The sequence below is a fragment of the Ochotona princeps genome, chromosome 29, assembly GCF_030435755.1.
Source record: "Ochotona princeps isolate mOchPri1 chromosome 29, mOchPri1.hap1, whole genome shotgun sequence".
NCBI classification, from domain to species: Eukaryota; Metazoa; Chordata; class Mammalia; order Lagomorpha; family Ochotonidae; genus Ochotona; species Ochotona princeps.
In genome coordinates, this window is record NC_080860.1 from 7,756,766 (window position 1) to 7,778,527 (window position 21,762).

A 21,762-nucleotide genomic window follows, 5' to 3' on the forward strand; every position below is an offset into this window, starting at 1 on the left:
CAGAGTGTTCGTCCTGCTGCAGATTTATAGGCCCAGGGGGTCTTGCCACAGGGGTTTCAAGATGTCCCACCTGCTAACTGTCATTTAGGAAGATTAACCCCAGGACTTCTGGCTAGACTATGAGGGAGGAACCCAAGCCCTGCTTGAGAAAGAAGGTGGATTCTAAAAGGCACACTTCCCCATGCATTCCTGACCCTCCCTGGACACCAACCAGTCATGAGGCCTTTGACATCGCCTCCCGGACAAGGCTTCCTTGATTCTGGACCCTTTCTTAAGTTCTGGAGAATTTGATTTGAAAACGCTTCACTATCTCTATGAAAACTTGGCAGGGTTGAGTGATTTTACAAAAATAAAAACAAAAGCAACCAGGACAGGGAAGATGTTGAATTAAATCAGCTAAATGCAGTCTTCATCTGCCCTAATTCTTGCATAGACCTGGATGTGGAGAAATTTGCAAGTAGGGCTGAGCATGTGCCCTTCCAGAAGGGCTCTGGAATCCCCTATGTGTCACATAGGCTGTCTGGTAATGGCCAAGAAGACTGAGCAGAGCATGGGATACTGGTGCTAGCAGAGGGGACTGGATCTTTTTAACAAGTTGCTTGGGACACAGCCAACTCATGTGTTTTGGTGAAATGTCACGGTTTGGGATCCAGTATTTGCAAAAGTGTGCTGCGCAAGCAAGGAGTCATGATATTTTAACATTCCACTGCATATTATTATTGGCCCTGATGGTTTAAAATCTTACAGATGTCAGAAGTCAACACAGTGTTAATAACAACCAGAAGGGAACATGATTCTGTTGGTTGATTGGGATGCGTTCAGTTTGTGAAATTTTATCAAGCTTTATACTTTGGATTTTCGCTTGTCCGATATTTATATTTAAATAAAAAACTATTTTTAAAAGCAGTGGGCATGTTTGATTATTCTGCAGTACACTGACAGCTCAGAAGTACAACCCCCTGCTAGGCAGCGCTGTGTGGATTCTGTGTTCTCTTACTCATTTGTTCATTCATTCATTCTGCTCTGTTTATTTGGCATGACAACCCACACTGCAGTGCCTCACTTGATTCCTTGCTCAAGGTCCTGATTCTAGCTTCCTATGAATATGCACCCTGAGACACTGCAAGTGATAGGTCAAGCAGTTGGGTTCCTACTACCCATGGGGAAAACCAGATAAAGTCCCCAACCCCTGACTTTGACCTGGCACTGTTATTAAAGGTATCTGGGAAGTAAACCAGTGGATGGGAAGTCAATGCCCCTTTCTCTCCGTCTCTCTCTCTTGTTTGCTTGCTATCGCTCTCTTCCCCTCTTCCTGCATCTCTGTGTGTGTGTGTGTCTGTCTGTCTGTTTCTGTCTCAGAAGGCTGGCATTCCGAGGCAGGGGCAGCTGGCACAGCAGAAGGCATCACCCAGGTAGCAGTTCCCGCAGGCCAACTTGACTGGGCGCTCTTCTGTTCTGCTGCCTTCTCCTTCTCCAGTTCTGCCACAAGGCCACAGGTGTAGCTCCTGCAGGCCTTCTTCCCTTCCCCACATGAGGGTCCAGCTTCTTCAGATCTTCTGCATCCAGCAGCTCATCCAAGTCAATGAGATCCGTGCCCTCGTCCTCGTGTTGGCCGAGAGCGTTCAGAGCTTGGCCACAGCAGAGTCCACAGCAGGCTTCGCTGCAGGGGACTTCTTGGCAATGGAGAACTTCAGCAGACTGGAAGAACCCAGTTCAAAGTTTGGCTTTTTGCCCGTGATCTGAACGGAAAGCAGGCTGTCACTCTCGTAACCCAGGTGTTCCCACACAGATGGATTTCCTCAGGGCTCAGGGACTCATGCTGTAGCTCTTTCACTTCCATAAGATCGGAGAGAGTCAGGGCTGAACACAGTTTAGATGCTGCCTTCAGTTTGCCATTATCAACTTCAGCTCCCTCAGGAACAGGCATCCCCCAGGCTGGAGGATCCGGGCCATCTTGGCCAAAATCTCAGCAGTGTGCAGCATCCTGATGCCAAGGGCCACCCCCGACAGAATCACATCAAAGCTGGATTCTTTGTGGGCAGACTACTACAGCTGGCTGATGTTCGCCACGGACACCTGCCCCTCGCTGCCAGTTAACACATGAAGCTTGCCCACCAACTCTTTCAGAGTCTCCACCGGAGATGACTAATCCACACCACGGCCACAAACTGGCCAGCCGAGATCCCAAAGTCTGCCAATGCTGCAGTGCCGATGGCTCACTCCTGGCTTCTCTGCTGCCACCGGCTCTGCATCCTGCTGCTCACTCAGATACATTATTTAAAGTTATACAGAAAAAATGAAATTAAGATTCTTCAATGCAAAAAAATCTGAACACCATTCACAGTCTTAATAAAGTTTTTGAATATTTCCTGATATGCATGGATTTCAAAAATTACTTGCTCTCCAAATAAATTTGTTTTAATTACATTTCTCATGAATTAAAATCCCCTCATCTGATGGGCCATCTTTAAAGTTCTGGAACTGTGGCAAAACTTGTGCAAACCTCTACCCCCAACATCTTAGAGCTAAAACAGCAATTAAGAAACCAGGAGTTCAGGCGCACAGAAATCAGCAAGTGGCAGAGGCAAGACTCAAGGACAAAGATGCTTGATGGGCGCAATGGAGGGCCCTGACACCTGGGCAGTGGCCCTGAGGATAAACCAGAGGTTACCCCTGAGGACCCCGAGCCCCTTCCTTCAGTAAAGCTCTCTTAGATTCAGTTTATATTCCTATCATAAGCCCATGTACTTTGAGGCAGCCTGGTAAGCCAGACTTTCTTAGAACCAAGAGTTCAGGACTAACAGTACCACCCTAAATTCATGCTGAAGCCACAACCCTTTAATGCGTCTGTATTTGCAGAGAAGGTCATTAAGGAGATGGCTAATGTCATAAGAGAAGGTCCAAGTTAGTCTGTCTCTCTCCCATCACACACACACACACACACACACACACACACACACACACACCAGGAGTCACCTTCTAGTGAAAGGCAGAGGCCTCACCACACATCAGGTCTGCTGGAGTCTTGATCTTGAACTTCCAGCCTCCAGAGAGTTTCTTCCTTGAAGACACCCAGTCTGGAAAATTTTGTTACCGTTATCCTCACACACACTGACCGGGCAGCTGTCAAGGTGACGCATGAGCCAGGACACCAAGGACCTGATGGAACAGCTTCCATTCACTCAGCAGAGGAATCACTGACCCTTGGTTCTGCATCTCTCCACGAATCCTGCTAGAGATGGATGACCAACAGGCTCAGACGGAGATGACTGAGCTATTACCTCTGCTGCTTAGCAGTCCTTGCTTTGGGTTTTGTTTTTTTATTTTTTTGGGTTTTTTGCTTATTTGTTTTTCTAGGCCATCTATTCCTCTGGCAGATATTTACTGAGCACTAACCATGTACCCAATACACTGACAGCTCCCAGAGACCCGCCAGTAAACAAGCCTTGCCACATCCTTCCCTCCCTGGGCTACTCCTGGTCAATAGAAGGAACTGGAGAAAGAACATTTCAGATGGGAGGTACAGGTGCAGATGCCTTGAGTTGGAAATGAAGTCCTGTGAAAGCCCCTTCAGCCAGAAAAGAATTATCACTGGGTTGGAAGGGTAGAGTCACCTTCCCCCTCAAGATAGTAGAGGTCTACCAGAAGCCCAAACACACTCACTGGGGATATTTACTTGGAAGGAGACAAGATTCAGGAGGAACACTTAGGTCCAAAACGGATTGATCGGTCAGTCCAGTGGGCCTGGAAAGGAGGAATTCAGAAATCTTCGGTCTTCACTTTTGTTGTTGTTGTTCAACTCATCCCAAAAGTCAGAGTCAACTGGGGACAGATTTCCCCCCAAGGAAAACTGAGACCAAGCAGCCCGCACTGAGTCATGATTTGTGTGTTTGAATGGTGAACAGGAGAGAATGCTTTTGCAATGAGCTTCTATAGTGTTCCAGTAAGACGGGCGGTGAGCAGCTTGAGCTGCACACAGCTTCTTCTCCAGGCCTCCAGGACCAAATGCTCCATCTTCCCAGATGATGCTTCAGCCCATGGGTGGTTCTCATTCTCGTTACCTCTTATGGAGATCTGGGATTTGATCAGACTTAGCTGTCCAGGAAACTAAGGCCGCCTTGTCCAAAGAGCCCTAAGGGACTACAGTGCCCAGTCACGGGAGATGTGTCAGCCTCTGGGAGGGGACTTCCAAGGCATGGGGAAGGGCATGCTGCATCAGAGCCCAGCAAGAGAATGATACCAAGCGAGAAGCACACACATGCAGAGTGGGTTCCAGCTCCCGGACACCTTCGGGAAAAACCATTAGGATGATTCTGCACAGGAAGGAAAAAATGTTTCCCAGAATTGATGAAGAAGATGACTCAGAAACATCCATAGCTACCATAAGAGACAGGACAGGAAGGGCCTGAGTATCTATTTTACAGATGCTTTAGAGGTGCTGACGGAGCAATCAATGACACGGGCAATTTTCTAACTTTAGAGCATCTTCAAAGTGGATTGATCCACTCCACCCCTCAAATGCCTCCTCTCAGCTCTGCCCTTTCCGCCCACTCTCCACCAGCTCAGAGGGAGGATGAGGCGCCAAACAACGCACTCGGGCAGCTCACGGAAGCTCAGACTGCCCCCTTTCTGCCTCCTCCCCATCTTCAAAGTTGCAAGCCTGGAAGATCAAACCCTACGGCATATATATTCACCTGAGAGTCATCCTGTCTCGGGAAATCAGTAAGCCTTTTCTATAAAGGGCCAGATATTAACAAGTTTAGTTTGTGCACATCTTAAGGTCTCTATTGTAATGACTGGCTCAGCCCTGAACTGTGGAATGAAGATGAAAGGTAAATGAATGAGCATGGACAGCATCAAGAAAACTTTATTGACCCAAGCAAACAGGAGGCCAGGTTTAGCCTACAGGCCAGAGTCTATTACTCCCTGATCCACAGTTATTTAGTCTGACCTTCCCACTACACAGATGGGAAAACCAAAAATACAGTAGGAAATAACTTGTCTGAGGTCACACAACTATGACAATCTGAGCTCTAGTTAGAAGTCTAAGATGTGGGCCCAGCGGCATGGCCTAGCGGCTCAAGTCCTCACCTTGAAAGCCCCGGGATCCCATATGGGCGCCGGTTCTAATCCCGGCAGCTCCACTTCCCATCCAGCTCTCTGCTTGTGGCCTGGGAAAGCAGTCGAGGACGGCCCAATGCACTGGGACACTGCACCCGCAAGGAGACCCGGAAGAGGTTCCTGATTCCCGGCTTCAGATCGGCGCACACTGGCCCGTTGTGGCTCACTTGGGGAGTGAATCATCGGACGGAAGATCTTCCTGTCTCTTCTCCTCTCTGTATATCTGACTTTGTAATAAAATAAATAAATCTTTAAAAAAAAAAAAAGAAGTCTAAGATGTTGGCTGTGCCATCTAAAGCTCTCTCTGCTACACTGTATGACACTGTCCCCCTCGTCAGCATTTGCTGGACACCAGAAATACAGCAACCAGCCAAACCCAGCCCCTGCATTCCCGTATCATCCAGCACAGAGAAAACCAACAGACCACTCTAAAGCTTCAGGAATCAGCATTGCTTGTATTGGGAAATGTTAATTTCCTACAGTCACTGTGATTATATTACCAGGCAATACCCCTGAAAATACATTTTCCATTTTCACAGGCACGGAATTATTTGCGGGTTAATTATACAATTAATCAAGCTCACAGAAGGGAAAATTCTTTTCCTGTGAGTAAGAGGTAGAAAGAGAAATTGCCCATTATCCTGTTATTAAAAGATATAAACAGCTGCAACTCTATTTTCGTCACATAGGTAGCGTATACATGTATATTTAATATGTATTTTACATATAGCCTATACATCATACATTTATACTCTACTTTATACATGTAAACATATATTTATATAATCAGGGATATTTTGTCACTGAGGAGAGTGACCAAAAAATGGAACACTTCTATGCACACCACTCTGCTAAAATGTAACGATGCTTCTAGGGTGGAATACCGCTTCATTCCTATCAAACAACTTGCAAAGTCTTTCTGGACACAGCATGTCTGTGAGTTGACACTGAGCTGGATTTCTCAAGATCCTACAGATGAAATGGTGTCCGTGACAGGATGAGTCGGGAGAAATCATGGTGAGGTCTCCCAAAAGTTTTTCATCTTTGGAGAATAAAGGTAGTAGTCTACTCCCTGAGTTTTGAATTTTTCAACAGTTTTGCTTAACAGTCTCCCTTTTTTAGACGACTTTGATGATCCAGAAATAGGCATCCCGTCGTTAGCAGAGGAGAACCTTTATGGAGACACAGACTGACAAGCAGCCGAAGACAGATAGCCCATCACAGGAGACACTTGGCAAGAGCCTCCATGGAGTAGACAGCGATTTTTTTTTCAACCTTCTCTATCCCTTCTTTGTGAAGCTGATGAGCATAGACTCTCTGACTAGGGAACTCAGGGTTGTGACATCTGAAGCTCCATGAGCTCAGAGGTCCCCTCCTGTTTGAGTGCTGTCTCATGTTGTATAAATCACCCTTGTCTTAATCCAGTTCAAACAGGACCATTCTCTGAAACTAACAAGGGGAGGGCTTTATGATCCACATTGAATAATTCCACCCATTCATGTCTGGGCCCCAACTATTCAAAGGGTATTCATTAGGATTTTCTCAGCTCCAGCAGATGCCAGCTCTGGATTACATAAGCAAAGCGGGACATTCCTTAAGATTACTGGGTATCTCACACACCAGGAAGTATGCATTCTGAGAAGGCAGGAAGCACCGTGGCCAGGGAGCAGGGACTAATGGTAACGTCCTTCGGGGCGTTATGCTTTGGATGAGTCAGCTCCAGCCACTTGCAGCCCTCACATTGTGTTCCATGGAGAGTCCGGACTGCCTGGCTCTCAGGTTCCCCCTTGATTGGCACTTCAGGGGAAGGGTTGCTCTCCCAAAGTGATACTGGGATAATGCCAACAGGAGAAGGAGAAATGACGCTTAACAGGTGGAAATCAAACATCTAATACTTTAGACAATACGCAGGCCTCAGAACTGAGGTGGACACAGCCATATGAGATTATAATGCACAGACACATGGCCTGTCCACCCCTCTGTAGCTCCCGTGCTCGTGAGAGACATGACGCTGGCTGTGTAGGAACGGGGGAGCTACATCTCTCAACTTGCCTACAGCTAGAGTGGATCACTGAGTTCTGAGTTCCATCAAAGTAGTGCAAGCCTAAAAGCTACTTTGCTTTTTGAGCTGGCTGGAGGGCAGGCACAATGGCTTGAGCCAAAGCAGCCACATTGGGCCATCAGATAACTTCACAGGTACAGGTTATGCACGGCGGAGCAGCAAGTTCACTCCTGATTGCTGATTTTTTTATTTAATTTTAAGAGAGGGGGAAATAAATATCCAGTTTGTTTATGCAAGAAAAATATTAGGTTTTCTATCACAATACATCTAGTCCCAGGTAGCAGGGTCCACAGGCAATAATCAACACGAATGAAATTCAAATGGCATGGATGACCCAAAACCCCTAACCACATGGAAACATGGAGGCAAGGAAGGCATGACAGAGTACATAGTCCTGAGAAGTGAAGTGTACAGGGCAGAAAAATGGATCCATCGGTGTCGCCAGTGAGGACGGCTAAGGAAAGGCCAAGAGTGGAAGAGTTTCGCTGTTTTGGGGGTAAAGCTGATTTTTCACATATAGGAAACAGAATGACAACACTGAAACAGAACATCGGGCTGGATCAGATTCAGAGAATTTTAAAACCCGAATGAAAAAGTTGAAACAGTTCTTTAGGCCAAAGGTCAGCCAACTTCTAGGACGCTACAGGTGTTAAACATTTTAGGCTTTGGGAGCCACGTAAGATCTCACCAACAATCTGTTCACTCTGTCACTGTCACAGATGAAACAAATGAACAGACATAATGCCATCAATTCAGAGTCCCCAAAGTGTATGCCCTTGACCACTTGTCCCCAGAAACACGACTCTGTTAGCCAGCAAGGTTAGAAAACACAGTGAAGGCTCTGCAAAGGCCTGCAGCGGGGAAACCCGTGGGCTCTCGTTTGATCTCAGCACTTCCCTAACGTATTTTCTAAGACATCTTTATTTCCAAAGAGGAGACTTGGGAAATCTGTAAATTATGGGGAACCAGTGACCAGGCCCCGTAAACGAGGGGGTTTCGCGTGCCAGACTGCCATGACGCTTTCACTAGCTCTCTGTGGACTGATCAAAGGAACATCACCAGTCTAGTAAGCTTTTCAAAATGAGAAATTTGTTTGATTTATAGAGCTGTTCTTCATTTGGAAATGACGTTGCTTCCACTTTGATGTTTCTTTTATGAAATGATGGTTATAGAGGAAGATAACTTATTATGTAAAGTGAAAAAGCTAACAACTCTACGACAGATACTGGTTGGGTTTGTTTTTGGTTGTGAAAGGCAGCTCACATGCAGAATACAGCGCCAAGTGTCACTGAACAACTGCACTGTCGTGAAATGAACACCTGTGCCATCACAAGTGAGGTAAGAAGTAAAATCCTGACCCCGCCCCAGACAGCTCGCCAGGATCCCTTCCCAGGCACCAACAGCTCTCTCCCTCCCAGAGGAAACACCCTCCTGTTTTCTAACACAATAGTCTTGTTTCCAGGGCTGGCATTGTGTTATAGCAGATTGTGCTAAACTATTGTGTTAAAGCTATATATTAAAAAAAACTACAAAATGCCACATCCCGTACGGGTACTGGTTCAGGTCTCAGCTATTCCACTTCCAAGCCAGCTCCCTGCTAACGTGCCTGGGAACACTGAAGAGGCTAGCCCAAGTACTTGGGCCCCTGCACCCCCTCATGGGAGACCTGGATGAAGCTCCTGATTTCTGGCTTTGGCCTCACGCTGCCCTGGGTATTGCAGCCATCTGTGAATCAGCAGACGGAAGATCTCTGTCTCTAATTCCTTTTCAAATTAAAAAAAAATTTTTTTTGATTAGTTTTGTTTTCAGTTTCTGCATGGAGTCACAAGTTTCATATTCTTTTGTCCTGGATTTTTTTTCCAATATGTTTTTGACATTCATCTGCATTGTATCCAGCATGAACTTAATCATTCAAAGTCATTCCCAATATTCCATTGTCCATTCTAGATACCAGTTTGGAACCATTAGAAATGATGTTGTTGGAAAGTCCTTATGCATGTATTTTGCTATCTGGATCATTTAGTTGCATACACACACACACATACACACACACACACACATATATATATATATATACACCTGGGTGTAGAATTGCTGGATCTCAACTATGAATATCAATGTTGGTTAAACTAACCACAATGTCCCAGCACAGGCCCAATTAATGCCTTTAACCCTGTGAATAATGTCCCTACCCCACTCCTTTACTTTCCATAAATGAACTGGTTTGGACAATAAATGAGATGGTCACACCCACCTCTAGTGTTGCTTTCTAAAGAGGTGGTGACAGCTATCCTCTCACCAACAGCCTTGAGGATTTTCATTGTTCCACACCTGCAACGACAGTTGCTGCTGGTCTTCTCAGTCCTGGCCACTAGGGGGGGTAAGACTAGAAGGGTACTAGCCACCTTTCTCATTTCAACCATGTTTGTGAGTATGGGTGGTATCTTCTAGTGGATATAATTTCTTTGTTCAAATCCTTTTCGTACTGCTCCAATGTCCTCTCATTTCTTTATTGACTTGTGGGATTCTTTACGTATTTTTCTTAGATCCCCTTGTCAATCATATAGATAGAGATATTATAAATATATTCTCTAGCTGTGTGAATTTGCCTTTTCATTCTCTCAATGAAATCCAAATGTGGGAGATGCTTTTTACCAACATTTTACTGATCTAAAGCATGGTAGGGATGACTAAGCTTTTCTTCATTCCAACAGCACTGTCTGTCCAGTACAACTTCCTGTGTGTGGTAGGCCTGTGGGTCACACAGGCACATGTCCATCAGATGGAGCAATTGAGTGACTTTATTTCATTTTCATTTAAAAGAGACACATGTGACTGGTGACTTTCACACTGGATTGTGTCATTTCAGAATCAGCAGTGAACAACTCTACATGGAGACATGGCTTGGCGAAACAGCCTTTTTAAAAGTATATTGGATTTACTTCTTTGAGAGACAAATGGCTGTCATCTGCTGGTTCATGCTCCAAGTGCCTGCAACGGTCAGGGCTGGACTGTGGGAATGAGGCCAGGAGACAGAAACTCAATCCAGGTATCACATGTGGATGGCAGGATCCCAATTACTTGAGACATCACCACTACCTCCCAGAGGCTACATTAGCAGAGGGTTGGAGTCAGGATCTGAAGCCAAAATCAAAACCCAAGGCACTCTGATGTGGTTCATGGGCACCTTAACCAGCCTCTTAACTACTAGGCCAAATGCCAACTCCAGAAAAATTGCCTTTTAAGAAGACTCATCAAGCGGAGACTCCTGGCATGGTCACAGTAGTTCCCTGCTGTTTTGCAATCATTCCTGCCTTCCACCACTAAGCTTCACTTCCCACTCAGCAGCAGGGCAGTGCCCCTAACACTCATGTACTAGGTTTCTAGCCCTTGGTACAAACACCACATCCTATAGCAGAGAGCCCAGCATCCACAGGCTTCCTCTTATGCCCACGATCTCTCCCAGTACTTCAGTCCTGGTTGCCCAGGTACGTCGACCTCTTTCCTTTCTTAAACCTTTTGCAAATGCTCTTTCTTCTTCCTGGGTTCTCCTGCTCTACTCTCCTTCCTGATCTCCACTCTCTTCATCACCTGGTAGCCACAGACCCATCTGTATTAGTCCTAGACTACTGGTACAGAAACAGCTGGGTCTTTGTATCCCTGGGTTGGTGGATTCAACCAACTACAGATGAAAAATCATTTTAAAAATGAGTCAGCACTAAGCACGTATAGACCAACTTTCTTGTCAAGATTCCCTAAACAGGGTATTGTGAGAATTGTTTATATAGCATCTACATTGTATCATGGGATTCTAAGTAGTCCAGCAAAGATTTTAAGTAAGCATGAGTGGATACAGGTTCTGTACAAATACTGTATCATTTTTACATAGGGACTTGGACACGCCTGGCTTTTGGCATCCACGATGGTGTCTTAGAACCAATCTCCCCCAAATATCGAGGGTGTTAGTTAGCTCTCCTTATGAAAGACAAGCTACTTAGGAAGGAAGGATACTGTCTTATTCTAGCCCATGTCCAGGATTATGGTATCCAGCTGGTTCAGGAGTTGGCAGAATCCTGAGGCAACACAGAACATCCCACAGCCAAGAGCTAGGGAGCACAACTGTGTGTTATATTTCTCCCTGTAGAGCCACAGTCATTCAGTCTTAAGCACTGCTCCACAGCTTCCCAAAGGCTCCACATCTGAACATCATCGCTGGATTACATTTCACCCTCTTAGTCCAACTGACACGAAACTTAGGGGAGCAATTCTTTAACACATGGGCCTTGGCGGTGGGGCCCACAAACCACAGTACTGAGCAATGACTGTACCACAAACAAGTGGCTAAAACACCATTCAACAGGTTGGAAGGTCTAAGATGTTTTCAGGGCCAAGTTCCTTGGGAAGGTGCTGGACGAGGATGGGTTCCTTGCCCATCCCCCGGTTTCTGGTAACTCACAGGTATATTCTCTTGCTTGAAGACATATCACCCCAATTTTGACCTTCATGTTCATGTGCCATCCTCCCCTCATGTTTTCCTTTATAATCTTATGGGACTAGGAGTACACTCTATTGCAGTACGACCTTATTTTTATTACTTCCTGTTGTAATGACCTTCCTGGGGTTAGGTCACCACTATGGTGGTGAACACAATTCAATCCCTAGCACCATCTTTCAATGTCACTCAAGGGAGTGGGCATCTCAGATGCCACTGATCCACTTTTAAGTGCCTCATTTGGTTCCTGGCTCCAGCTTCCAATCGCAGCTTCCTTTTAGGCAAAGACTGAGAGGCAGTAGCAATGGCTCAAGTAATTGGGTTCCTAATAATCATGTGGGACACCTGGATTAAGTTCTTGGCTCAGGCCCCAACCCAGCCTCAGCTGCTGAAGGTATCAGGCAGCGAACCTGTTTACACGGATTCTCTCTCTCTCTCTCTCTCTCTCTCTCTCTCTCTCTTTCTTCCTCTTCCTCTTCCTCTTCCTCTTCCTCTTCCTCTTCCTCTTCCTCTTCCTCTCCATCTCCCTCTCCATCTCCCTCTGTGTAAGATACGTATGGCAACAGCACCTCCTTCATCAAAGTGTCAAGTGAATTGATACACACAGAAAATAGGGGTATCGGCAGCTAGTGTGCGTCAAAAAACCACCTCCCGAGGAAGAAGGTGGCAGCATAGACGCTGTTTGTGCGTCTGCTCACTTCTGGGGACACTTCTCCCCACCCCGTGTCCTGGGACCATCATCGCCCTCAGCCTCCCTCCAGCCCCTCTACTCTGAGCTCTGGTTGGTTTGGCTCCACTTCTGGCTGGATGCAATTTCATGCGGTTTGGGAAGAGGCGATGCTACTCGGAACTTCCGCCCGCGGCCCCCTTGGGGTCCCTGGGAGATAGGAAGGCAGATCTGGCTCTGCTCTGGGCCTGTTTGAACATTCGCTTCACAAACTTCAGAACCCGCGCCCCTTGGACTTCTCACCCATTTACTCTTGGCAAGAGGCAGCTTCCTGCTTCTGCGAAGTTAAGCTTTCAAGCTTAGGCGAAAAGGCTTTTTGGACAACAAACAGCCCTTTAAAAACAATATTTTGATGAGTTAAGTGTAAACGAATCAGAAACACATGGATTAGGCTCCTCTTGATGTACACATGGGTTTAATAATTACTAGGGGTGGAGGGGAAGGGAAACAGGGCTGGGAAAGCCGTGTCTTGGGTTTTATCAAATCTAAAATGTTTGAGAAGTAATTCAAGACATTCCACACACCCCTGAATGTAGCCAGATTTTCCGATTCCACTTCCAAGGAGCCACGCAGGATGTTTCGAGTAACGGACTGAGTGCCCCAGTGAGCCAGGTCTGCACGGCTGCTGATTGGCTGGGCATGGAGCTATGATTTATGATACCATCCAGAGATTTATATATTTGCCATTATAACAAATTCCTTCCTAACTGAACAGTGCCCAAACACAGCTTTATAAATATCTTTCCTGTTTGAGGCCACTTTCATAGTCACAAAACTCTCCTTCTCTTTTTCCCCAGCTACCACCACCACTACCCCCCTACCTACTCAGTTACGCCCCAGATTCCCCCAATGAGGTTGCAGACCCATGAAGAATTGGGGGAATTAATTTTACCATGACTGAAATGTGTTTCACCTCGGATTGAGTTTTAAATGACTTGAGTCTCTATAAGCTGCGGGTCACTAGAAGGTTACCGCTAAAGGGCTCATAAGTTAGGAGAAAGGTAGAAGGGGCAGAATTTTATAAATGCTGATTGCTTTCATAAAAGGAAAAGCTAAGTTGTGTTCATGCCGAACGCAGTCAAACACTCAATACATCAAGGCACACTGCTTCCTAGAGGAAATGTCCCATGCTGATTGGCCCAGCTTCCGTCTTCCTCCACTGCAGTGACATCATCAGAGTGGGACGTCTGATTAGGATAAGTAACCTCTTCCACATGTCCACATCCCTGGTTCCTTCCCCTAGATAAATTTCAAGCGTTTCAAATGCTCCAAGATGTCCTAAATCACTTGGTCTAAAGAGGCAGCAGAAAAGTGGGGTGAAAGGCGATGGGGAGAAGCACTTGCAGCTGTTCTAATTCTTTGTCCTACAGCCCCATCCAGCTTGGAGGATAGAAGTGATCAGCAAAAGAAATCATGGAGTGAAGTCTGCATGAGGCTCCTGGCCCATTCCTGCAGAGCTGTAATGGGACAGCTGACTGTTTCACAAGGAGACTGAACCAAGCCAACTGTGAGCGCCACTGTGCAAGGGACATTAGGCACCTGTATTTGTTAGCTGCCCCCTCCAAAATGCTGCATAGTAAGCTATCTTGAAATTGATCAGAAGGACAACCCTTATTCTTGTGCTCACTAATCTGTGTAAATTGGAAAGGCAGATATACAAAAAGGTCACACTTTTTTTCCAAGATTTATTTATTTGTATTGGAAAGGCAGATATACAAAAAGAAGGAGAGACAGAAAGATCTTCTGTCCATTGATTCACTCCCCAAGGGGCCACAATGGCCAGAGCTGATCAGATCCGAAGCCAGGAGCTAGAAGCATTCTCTGGGTCTCCCACATGGATGTAGGGTCCCAAGGCTTTGGGCTATCCTCTACTGCTTTCCCAGGCCACGGGCAGGGAGCTGGATGGGAAGCAGAGCAGCTAAGACACAAACTGGTACCCATGTGGGATGCTGGCGCATGCAAGGCAAGGATTTACCCACTAGGTTACCATGCCAGGCCTGACAAGGTCACACTCTTCCCAGAGGCTGTTAGGAAGAAACTGGCCTCTCCCAGTTTCTGGTGACTCCAGGCATCCCTTGACTTGTTGCGGCTGCCTGCCTCCAGTCTCTGCTCCTCCCTCCACATGGCTTCCTCCCTCTTCTCCTTGTCCTTTTCTCCTCTGAACATTTTTTATTTATTTCATCTATTAGAAACCAGAGACTCTGAATTATTCATCTCACATCCATTGGTTCGCTCCTTAAATACTTGTAACAGGCCAGGGCTAAGTCAGACCAAAGTTAAGAATAGGGAACTCAATCAGCCATCCCTGCTGCCTCCCAGAGTGCAGATTTCAGAAGCCTAGCTGGGACTCAAACCCAGGCCCTCCAATATCGAATTTAGGCATCGCAGGCAGCATTTTAACTGCTAGGCTGAAAAACCACCCTTACATGTGTCTTGGAATAGGACCACAGGTCCATCTAGATATTCTAAATCCTCAACTCAAGAATATTTTTAAAGGCCTCTTTTTCAAACCAACTGAGTTCCAAGAGATAGGCATCTTTTTGAAGCAATCGTTCAACTCTCCATGCGGGATTAGTTAAAAGACTATTTTCAAATTTTGGGGAGAGAGGAAGGAACTGTTGTGAAGAAGCAACCAGCAGTGCCCACCTCAGCAGAGCTGCTGCAGCCTGGGGCTGAGAGGAGGATTGCAGCAGTGGGCCTCCCAGGATCTAGGGGAAGGGTTTGCAGCAGGAGCTTCCCACAGGGCAGCAGTGACTTTGATCTCAAGGACAGGGCCACACCAAGGCACCCCAGGAGGGAGGGAGCCGGAGACACCAACATAGCAGTGTCCTTCCCTCCCCTCTGTGGAAAAACTTTCGCTCTCCTTCAAGACCCAACTCAAAGACCTTTTCCTTCACACAGAACTAACCAATCTTCTCTGGGCTCACACTACTGCCCTGTTTCTGACCTCATCATTGTGATTCAAATGACTTGTCTTCACATTTCACCCAGATGACCACCTGTCTCATCCACTGTTGTATTCCCAGTGTCAGGCAGAAACTATTCCAAAAATAGTTTTCAAATACACAGTTTCAAAAAGCAGCAAGCATATGCTTGATACACACTGTGTTCCAGAACTGTGTCATGTGCTCACTCCAGCAGCACACGTACTAAAATTGGAATGATATAGTCACTGTGCTATATTCTGGACTTCAAGCCATTGTCGTTGACCTCAACCATTTTCAATTGTGTGATAAATAAACAAAATAGAGACCCAATCTAGTCATCCTTATATCCTTCCCACCCAGCACTCAGCATGTGCTGATATCTGTTTGTGGGAAGAGTGATTGTCTAAACCCTCTCATGGCGATTCAGGTCAGTGGAAGTGCCTTCCTGACTCAGTTGTCATTTGTAATTCACCATCACCACTGAATACGACTAAGCATCCGCATGGTACAAACACAAAGCAAGTCACAAAAACGCCGACCCTGATGTCAGGAACCTGCATTAAACCAATGACATCAACTCTGAGCAAACAGGAAAGAACAAACAAGCAGAGAAAGAAGCTCAATGCTATGCACGCCAGGAGATGGGACAGGCAGACAAGCTTGTGACAGGATCAGAGCTCAGGGACACTGAGTACCAGGAACTCGGGCCAGCTGCCCTATTTGGGTGGAAGAAAGAGCATGAATCACCACCTGAGGAGAAACGAGGTGAGGACGCCTTCGCCAAGATGTACATACAGCAGAGACATCATAAAAACAGTCATGGCGAACATTTTGGGGTTGGCTAACCACCAGGCATTGAACTGGGCACTGTCTACCAGATCATTGGGTCCCCACACTAAACCTGAGGGCAGCATTCACTTTGTACATATTAAAATTTGAGACCCAGTGGTGGTGTTTGGCTTAGTGGTCAAGACACTGCTTGTGTCACCCGCATCCTCCTTCGTGGTACTTGGGTTGCAGTCCTGGCTCTGCTCTGAGCTCTGACTTCCTGCAAATGCGCACTCTGGAAGGTAGCAGATGGTGGCTCGAGTCCATGAGTTCCTGCCACCCAAGCAGTAGACATGGGTGGAGTTCCTGGTTCCTGATTTCAGCCTGGCCCAATCTCAGCTGTTGAAGGCATGTAGAAAATGAAAGCATAATGCAAATTCTGCTCTTTCTCCTAAATGCAATAATTGAGGCTCAGAAGAGTTAAGTCATTTGTCTGGGATTGCACAGTACTTACTAAGCAAACTGGAGTTTTAGCTTAAGTCCAATTCCTAAGGCTAATTTTCAACCACAGCATCATACTAACTTAGAAAAGAGTATAAGACAAGCTTGACCCCTCTTTTCCAGGAGGGAAAGCATCAGCATAAGTGGGCATGAGAATCTGAGAGGCAAACAGCACGTGTAACAATTCCTTACCAAAAAGAAATGCTCTCCATGGTCAGCATCTTCCCAGCTCATTGGTCTAGCCACATCAGCCAGGCTGGCATCAATCTCATCCTGTTTCTGACCCTCTCATTTCCTTTTGTGCTTTCTACGAGTACAAGAAGCAACCTTAGGGGTTTCCCTTTCCTGAGCCCAAGTCTAAAAAGGACTGTCTAGGAAGTCTAGGAAGGACTCAGTGGAATGCATGGAGTCTTCCAGGCCTCAGAAGAACAGAGCTAATGCTTGGTGAGCACCCAGGTGTTCCACTCGGCAACTGCAGGGAGCACTCACAACAGGCTCGTGAGAGATGTGAGCTCCACTGCATAGCTAAGCAGTTGGGTCCAGTGGAGGCTCTGTCTGCTCAGCAGCCTAGGCAATCTGCAAAGGGTTTCAAGCTAGCTAGGGCTTTGAGGTTTGGCTTTGCTTCCTTCAGTTTGGGGAAAGCTGGCTAGAATGAGACAGGAAAGGGCGCTGCAAGCATGACTTGAGCAGGAGCCAGACCGACATTGGCATTTGAGCAGCACATCCCCTAGTGAGTCGGTCTTGTGGATGTGGAATAATTATTCTGAGATAATTATTACTGTAACCATTTTCCTGAAGGAATCCAAGGCAAGGCCAACACTATCAGCTTGTTCTGAAGCACAGGGTTCGCACAGTCTAAACCAGGAGGCCAACCACACTCTGGTGCCCTCTAAAGCCTGCTTCTCTCTGTCCTCTCCCACTGCCACTTGGGCCACCTGTCTCTCACTGACACCCGCCATGGCACCTCTCTGTGTCCCCACATCCTTGCAGGACTCACTCAGAGTGGGCAGCTTCGGAAGGAGCTGTCACAAGCTCTGCCCTGGCTCACACAGCAGGGGCTGAAACAGCTGGCTACCAGGAACATCATTTTGGTAGAAGATGATGTACAGGTGCATGTCTTCTTCCTCGACACACACATGCCTCGGTTATCAGAGCCAAGGTTGCCTCTCCCTGCCTGAGTCTCAATTCCCTTGTTCCAAGAAAGGGGGTTAATGGAGAATCCATTCACTAACTCTGAGTTGATAATCATTAAAAAGAAAGAATAATAATCCTCACAAAGTGCTTTCTCCCGCATCAGAGGTTCAGGGCCAGCTGGGTAAAGTTGGCCCTCACAAATGCAACCACTGTGAGTATTCCTCGTGTTAGCATTTCTCATCACATCTTGTTGGGCAATGGCCAACAAGATTCAGAAGGTGCTGTTCTCAGTACCACCTGTGGTCCCAGAGCAAGGCACAGGGCAACTATGGGAAGACCTTCCGCCAGCAAGCTTGGATCTACCTCCACACATGAACTCCTTAATGATCACTGGCTCATTGAGAGAAATGGCAAATGGAAGCAATCCATTCCCTGGGGCTATAAACCAGCAGGTGGGCAGACTTCTGCTAGGATGTTTTCTGCACGGCTCAGCTCCCTCAGCACCGGAAGTAAAACTGGGGAGCTCTGCCACCTTCTTTTTCCAGACGCTGTGCTAGTGTTCACACGCTGAACCATCCCACTGAGCCACCCAACCAACTCTGCAGGATACATTTTCATCACCCCCTCCTCACAGATGAGAACACCTGAGCTTGTGAAGCCACTTGCCTGAGTATCAGAGTCAAGTGTTTCGCTCTAGACCGCCTGATCCCATGCTCTTACATCCCTTAACCTAGCAGCCACAACTGCTGGTGTTCCAGGCCTCCTGGCTTCTTGGAATACACGTCCTGAAATCCTCTTTGCTCCACTTCTTGGAAATCTTATAAATGTTCTCCTTCCAGGCAGGGTCAGAGGACAGCCAGGCCCAAGAGGCTGAGTCCCATCAGCCATAAATCCTGTGTCTCCAACACGGCCCTTAACTACTTTTCTGTGGAAAACATGACCCGGGGTAATTGAGGGATGGCAGGCTGAGCTGTAAAGCCGGCAGCCAGGGCACACGGGCGCCCAGCGCTCTGCTGCTGACATTCTGCCCTGGTGAGGTCATCAGTCTAGCCCTCTTGCCCTTGTCCTGCAGAGCAGCCTGATTCAGAGAGCCATCCTAGGAAAGCCATGCGACATCCTGGCTCATCTGCCTCCACCCCCAGGGCAAGGGCATTCACTGTTGCCGCGTCCTCTTCTGGTCACTCCCAGGTCTCTTGATGATGTGTGAACACGATAGGAAAGCTCCAATTTCAATATCCCTGTGGGCCAAGTCGTCTGCATTAAGGGGCCTTTCCCAAGGATGTACAAGTCTCAACGGCCTTCCAGACAGAAGGGCTCTGGAACCAACACAAGATGACATATCCCACCCTGGAGGAGAGGGTGGAGACAGTAGGATCTCGTCCTGGAGTGCATGCCCAGAAGCTCAGAGGGCTTCAAGTTGGGGTGAAGGAGTGGCCCATAAATATGTCATCACTGGAGACTGCTTTCTAGGAGCAAATCCTTTGGGGGGGGGCGCCTCAAACCCAGCCAGCTGCATGTCAGCATCACACAGAGGAAAGCTTGGGTCATCCCTGGAGATACAGATGAATGGGCCACAAGTTAGGCTTGGGGGTCCCTGCGTCTGGAGAATCTCCCTGGGTGGTTCAAGTCATTTTCTATTGTACAATGAAGCATTACAAATACAAGGGTTTAAGGCAACACACAGTTACTATGGTCTTTATGGTTAGGCACAGGGAGAGGGGAAGTGAAAGGGGGAGGGCAAGAGAAAGAGATCTTTATTTACAAAAAGACCACAACCTTAGCTGAAGCCAGGAGCCTGGAACTCAATCCATGCCTCCCATACACTCGGGTGGCAAGGTCCCAAGGACTTGGGCCATCTTCTGCTGTTTTCCCAATTGTGTTATCAGAGACCTGGTATTTTTAATGTGGGATCAATTGATTTTTTTAATAGACATTTCTTTTCAGAGACGTTTTGGGTTCACAAAATTGAGAGGACGATACAGAGAATTCTTATGTACCCCAGAGTAAGCTTCTCCCATCAAGCTCATCCTTCACAGCCAAGGACCCTATGTTGTCACACCATTATCACCCAATGCCCACAGGTGGCGTTAGAGTTCACTCTTGGAGTTTGTGCTTCTCAGGGTTTGTACACACACTCACCACTGGAGTTTCCTGTGGAGTAGTTTCACGGCATTGTAAGCCTAATTATCCTCCTCTTTCTGCTAAGCCTAGGCTAACACTGGCCTTTTTACTGTCTCCACAGTTTTCTTTTTCCAAATGCAGCAGATGGAAGCCCCAGCAGATGAGGACCCTGTCCACTGGCCCAGATCAAGCCCCGTGTCCACAGTGCCGATCCACTCAAACATCGTTGTAGTATGTTACTTCTATCCCAGCTCCTTCTTCCAAATTCCCCCTTCTCCTGCTACCTGGTGTGTCTTCCGACTAAACCACCTGAACCCAAGCTCTTGCTTGAAATAAGCAAGCTCATATGTGGACAAAGTTAAATAGATATATATGCCTGGAAAAACATATATGTGCAAAAATTATTTTACCCATCATAATGCAGAATCAAAAACATGTGTACACCAAGTAGCCAGCGCATGCAATGAGTAGCTATTAAGCAGACTCCTGGGTGGGAGAATGTTGTTGTGGTTGCTATTTTGCTGTTATGCTATATTTGGTCACAGAACCACCCTACTTGTGGCTGGCAACATTTTTAAAAGATGTATTCTTGCCTTTTCTTTCATTTTGTGATAGATTTTTTTAGAGTAGTTTTAAGCTTATAGAGAAATTATGTAAAAAGTACACCGAGTTTCCATAACCCCCCACTCCCCTGACATACTGCCTGACACATCTTTCCCATTATTAACACCTTGCATTGTTGTGGTGTATTCGTTTTAACGGAAGAATCAATGGTGCTAAGATTATACATTAGGACCCACTTCCTCAAATTTTAAAAAAGTTTAAGATGGAGAAAGATTTGAGAGAGAGAGTATCTACGTGCTAGTTTATTGCCCAAATGTCAACAATTGCTGATGCTGGGTCAGGGAAAAACGGGGAGCTGGGAACTCACTCAACAGCTCCTCTATCGCTGATAGGAACCCAATCACTTGAGCTAATACAGGGGGGCGGTCTTCCAGGGTATGCGTTAGCAGGAAGCTGGGACCAGGAACTCAGCCCTGAGCTGGAATGAGGCACCAGCTTAACTGCTAGATCAAGCACCACCTCTTGTGGTGTGGAGTTCTACAAATCTGACAAATGGACAACAGGTGTCTGCCATGACGTTATTAAATATTAGTTTCACCACCCAGAAATGTCCTGGAATTTGCCTGCTCATCCCTGTCCCACTTGCCCCCACACCCTTCTAGCAACCACTGATCCTTTTACTGGCTTCATCATTTGGCTTTTCTGGAATGTCTGCCAATTACAGTCACTGAGCTTATTTCCTTTTCATCTTGGCTCCTTTGGTTCTGCAATCTGCATATGAATTTTCTGTACAACTTTCCATGGCTCAACGGCTCACTTTTCTTCACTGAGGGATTCATACTTCCCATAGTCTACCAATCCATTCATCTCTGCTAGAGGAGATCCCAGTGGCTTGGCCATTTCTTAATAGAGGTTTGTGGTTGCCTTGATCAGCTTGGGTTGCTGTAGCAAAATGCCATAGACCGTGTGGCTGAAATAAGAGACATTTCTGGGGCCGATGTTGTGGTATACTGGGTAAGGCACACTGTGACATCAGCATCCCATATGGGCACCAACTCAAGTTCCAGCTGCTCTGCTTTCAATCCATCTCCCTGTCAATGGTCTGGAGGAAACAATGGAAGATAGCTAAGCCAGGCCCTTCCACCTACATGGGAGACGTGCATGAAGCTCTTAGTTCTTGCCTTCAGCCTGGCCTGGTGCTGTTCACGGCAGCCACCTCGGGAGTAAACCAGCAGATGGAGTATCTCTCTGTGTGGGCCTCTCCCTTTCTAACTGTTTCAAAAATTAATAAATAAATGCTTTTTTAAAAGAAAGGGATTTCTATCTCATTTCAGAGTTCTGGAAG

At 46.7% G+C, this 21,762-nt stretch overlaps 1 pseudogene; it reads right to left on the minus strand.

Annotated features, from left to right (window-relative positions):
- Positions 1 to 1,355: 1,355 nt before the first annotated feature.
- Positions 1,356 to 21,762, minus strand: part of LOC101525553 (anamorsin-like) — a 67,278-nt pseudogene continuing 46,871 nt past the window's right edge.